Here is a 4,893-nt window from a genome sequence, read left to right on the forward strand (position 1 = left end):
ATGAAAGGCAAACCCTGGAACTCTAAACAGTCCTTATCTTTTAAAAGGTTATTCAAATCTGCTAAAAATCATTTTGTTCAAAATTAAAATGTAATTATAGAAAGGCAGATAAAAAGAACAGAAACAATGTCTCCCTTAGAAATTGGGGAGATTAAGTTTAGCAATAACTTCTAAAGTTATGAAATGCAATAAATATTATCACAGTTCAAATACTTTTATATTTTTGAAAAACTGTTATTCTTAGAGTTTAAAATCTTGTGGTTTACAAAGATTAATCAAACTAAAAATTTAAAATGTCTTACAAAATGTAAAATTTCCATATCAAACTTAGATTCTTTTATGAAATATATGAATTCAAAATTCCAGGCACTAACCAAATTTTGACAAACCCCCAAATAATCCTGTTTTCCTTCAAACTTTATTAAATAACAAATTGGATTGCTACAAATTGAGGAATTGAGGAATAACCCAAAATAAAATTTTTTAGATCAGCAGCTTAGGCACAGACCATTTTTTCGGGGGCCTAGGGTGTTATGTTGAGTAAAAATTTGTTCATTCAAGCAAGAACATGAATTATTTTTTCAGCAGTCGGAATTATTTTTCTGTTCATGGCTGAGTAAAAAGATTTTTTTGGTTAAAATTTCAAATCATTATATATTTTTTGAAAATAATCACAGCCCCCACCCAAACCCCCAGTAAAAAAATTGTTGGTGCCTTAGATTTGCTGAACAAAAAAATTTCCATAATAAAAAGACATCACAACTCAAGGCCTAAAACATAAAAAATATGTAGTATATGTAAACTCTCTCAGATATACACAGAAACAATGCCTAACTTTTTTTATCAGTGCAACTAACATTTAATACATAAAATTAACTATTGATGAAAATATTTAACAAACTAACAAATAATTATTTACAAAACAAAGTACATGTACAGATAATTGGAAATACACAATTATACAGAAAATATTGCATCTGTTCTTGAAAATTTGTCATTTCAGTCCAAAAACTGATAGTAATTTTTGCAGAATCGAATATCCTGCTCAAGTATTAAAAAGACAACAATCTTTCATGAAATATTACCTTTTATTATTTTATAGAATGTTCCCTGTGTATAGAATTTTGATAATTCATACTGTGAAATAAATTGGTAATTTCCCGCCAAAACCAGAATATTAATACCCCTAACGCAAATTTTAAAATTAATGTTGAAAACAGCAGTAAATTGTAGGAAAAAACTATATATATATATAATAAATAGGATAATCAATTGGTAACAGTGAATAGCCAAAATATTACTCCTACCAGGAACGCCTGAAGATTAAACTTGTGCGTGGAACAAGTTCTTCATACTCTTTAAATATAGCCATTCTTTGGCACTCGTGATCATATTTGGGTTATTCACTTTTCTAATTAATTATCCTACAAGTGTAATGCAATTTATCATTAAACAAAGCCACATTTAAAAAATTAAAAATATCACATAATTTTTTGAATTTTCAGTATAATACTTACCATTTAATTAACATAATTTACCAACAAAACAGGGTTCAAAATTATGGACATCCCTTCTTGAATAAAAAACAACTCCAGTATATTCTGCCGACAAAGTGGGAACAGATTTTTAAGATGTGGAGATCTGAAGCGTAGAGTAACTACTTCTCAAAGTAGCAGATTGAAATCACTTTTAATTTAAATGTATATTCACAATTTGCATGAGGATTGTATAGTTGAAGGGAAGGGGCATAGCAATTTTATTGTTGTATACAAATTATTTGGAGGAGAAGTATAATATAATACCATATGCACCATTAGGATATCATTTGTCCTTGGTCCTCGGAATTCGTAGTGAACTTTTGAAAATGCTAATCTATAGATAAAATGTACTGAAAACTTAAGTTATGTTAATACCAAAGTTCTACTATTTGTACTACTTGATTCATTAACCTTTCTTATATCTGTTAGCATGTTATCATGAAATATAACAAAAAATTGGAGCCATTAAAACTGAAGTGGGGCGTTCCTGTGCCATAAGAACACAAAATTAGAGGAGATCTGTATTGGTGTCCAACACAATTAAAACTAGTTATTATTGCATTCATTATTAGTAAATAAATAAAAACATAATTATATTCTTTTGAACAGAAGACAACATTCTTACATCCTAATAAAATTAAGCAATTTTGTACATGAATTCAGAAACATCAATATTCATAATTTTTAACAAAATACATTCAAAGACAAACATATTTAAAACCAATAAAACACAACATGAATTACATACAATGTAGCATTGTTTTTCATATTTTGTATTGGCTTCACAACATTAACATCTTATTTCATCTTCATCTGTTTCCGAGTCAAATGGATTGAAACGTTTCCTTTTCTCCCTTCCCAGATGATCAGAGCCAGAAGACTCAAAAGAATTGAGACTCTTTGGTTTCCTAGCAAATTGACCCCCATCTTCACATTCACATGGAAGAGTTCCATTGCCATTCATTTTTGCACCTTCAGATTGAAGAGTTGTATCACTGATATGTCTGCAAGATTCTGTGTAATCTGACCGCTCATACTTAGCTTCAATTATGGTGGAGTTCGGACAAAATCTGCTGTGGCAGAATCAGCAACTTCACTGCTCATGTAAAACATTTTGCAATTTTTTCTTCAAGTGGGTAGTTGTTCAATATTGTTTTTTTGGTAATCACCTACACCATTAGCATTATCAGGTTCTAGTGATGAGGAATCCTGGGATATCTGTGATCTTTTCATATCCATATCTTCATTCAATAAACTCTTTGTAAACTTCAATGTTCCTTTCAATAGATCACGAACCTGCACAGAGTAAAAAATAATGTAACGTTGTAGGATTAGGCTACAGATAGCTATGTTAACCAGTACCTGCAGGCTGGCAAGCTTTTATTATTCGTGTATGCTGATATTATTGTCAGCCACGAGTTGATATAGACATATATCGTTTATCGTTTGTTGTTTGTTGTATTTATTGTATTGTATGCTATTGTGGAGAAAGTTGTTTAGGGCATGATTCGTTCTCACTGTTTCCCAGTCCCTGTTTTAGTTCGGCCCGATTCCTATTTTTTGATCCCTTCTGATTCCATTCTGCGCCATTATCTAATTTCCGGAAGAGAACTCCGGTGTGAGGCCCGGTAATCGGGGGATTGTTTATTCGTCCCCTATTTCTTGACCCCTTCTGATTTATCCTTATAATAACGTTAAGGGATATATTGTTACCCTTTTACTTACTTGTACATGTTAAGGCCCTTTACCCCGTTCATAGTAGTAGATATTTAGTTTATTTACATTCGGCGCCATTATCTAATTTCCGGAAGTGAACTCCACAGTGTGAGGCCCTGTAATCGGGGGATTGTTTATTCGTCCAATCAATGTCGCCTCACAGTGGAGATGCGGAGTCTGATATAAATTACGCGTACGCAGACAATTCAGATTCGGAGACCAAGGAACCATACCGGGCATTTTCTGTATAAATCATTTAAACCTGACCTGTGAGTTCCACCTGTACCTGTATTGCACACCAGTGGATACCTAGTTTAGATGTACGTCTACTAATTTACATACATTATTGACGTAGTAACCCGACCTGACCTGAATACCAGACCTAAATATTTCCCTGGCTACTACTATAAACTCCGAATCCCATTCCCGTCATACATACATTTAACGGGTGTCCTTGGATTATTCAAGCGTGTGTTTATTGTATGAAAATTGCTTTATTATTGATATTCGTGTGTCAATAAATTGTTATTTATTCAAGTTTCTCTTACTTAGACTAGACAAAACAGTGCCTTAAAATATATTCAACAAACCAGTGCCATATCATGTTTGGCCACACTACAGAAGTTTTATGGTCGTCATCATGAACTCGTGGGTCGTTATGGTGTATCCATCTGCACCATGAAAACTGATTTATTCAACGGCTCATAGTTTTCCTTTCCTCGTTTGTCTACCCCGGACTTGACTTTTTATGAGCAACTCGGTGGGTGTTTCTAGAAAAGCAGAGGACGCTTACCCCTACCGGTGCACCTGGTCCATGCTCCCAGTTTTTAGTGGAGTCCGAGTTGCTCATTTACTTTTGTTACTTTGTATGTATGATTATAGTTACTTAATGTTCTTTGTTGTGTATGTCCGTTTCCCAAGTCTGGTCTTTGTCCCTGAATTGCATTCTTTTGATTACCGCTATAACCTTGGTTCACTTGATTACTCTTTAACCTGCTACCAAGGTTAACCAGAAGAATAAATAAAACCAGTGTTTTGGGTGACCCCCACCCAAACGCAACATTTTTGTGCCTGGCAGTGGGATACGATTTCCCTCATTCTATATTTTTACCAATTATTTACTCTGAATTGTGTTATAAAAAATGACTGATCATTATAGTGATTATGATGCAGATCTTTCACATGTTGAAGGATCTGAGTTGAGTGAACGGGGGTCTGAATTGTCAAGTCCTAACCAACCCCCAGTCATGAGCAGACAGAATTGTGGTACCATTTCGCCTGAAATGTTAACAACATCCAATTTGCACCCTAATGAAGTACACTTGCTCAATACAAAAGTCGATGTTTTTAGTAGTGTTCTAGTGTTCTTAGTGATTTCAACAGAGGAGCAAAATCAGAAAATAGAAAGCTTTAAGAACCAATTTGATGTGTTCAATGCACACATAAATGATAAAGTTGAAAGAATCACTTCTAGTTTCAACCAGAAAATACTCCAGTTAGCAAGTGATTTTGATGTAAAACTAAATAGCCAGGCCACTGAGTTTGAAACAAGAATTGACACAAAATTTGACTCTCTGAAACAAGAAATAATGAATTAAACCACAGCCATGGAAAAACAAACAAACAATATAGTAGATAA

General features: G+C 33.3%; 1 long non-coding RNA gene across 1 annotated transcript; it reads right to left on the reverse strand.

Moving 5' to 3' along the window:
• Positions 1-402: 402 nt before the first annotated feature.
• LOC148612620 (uncharacterized) lies at positions 403-3,373 on the reverse strand. The gene is made up of 2 exons (XR_015924438.1): positions 3,264-3,373; positions 403-2,834 (listed from the first exon to the last, which is right to left on the reverse strand). It is a non-coding gene; the product is annotated as an uncharacterized LOC148612620 (long non-coding RNA).
• Positions 3,374-4,893: the final 1,520 nt, after the last annotated feature.

The sequence above is a fragment of the Perna viridis genome, chromosome 7 (genome assembly GCF_037379345.1).
Source record: "Perna viridis isolate PV_CMFRI_1.1 ecotype Kerala chromosome 7, ASM3737934v1, whole genome shotgun sequence".
Classification (NCBI taxonomy): Eukaryota; Metazoa; Mollusca; class Bivalvia; order Mytilida; family Mytilidae; genus Perna; species Perna viridis.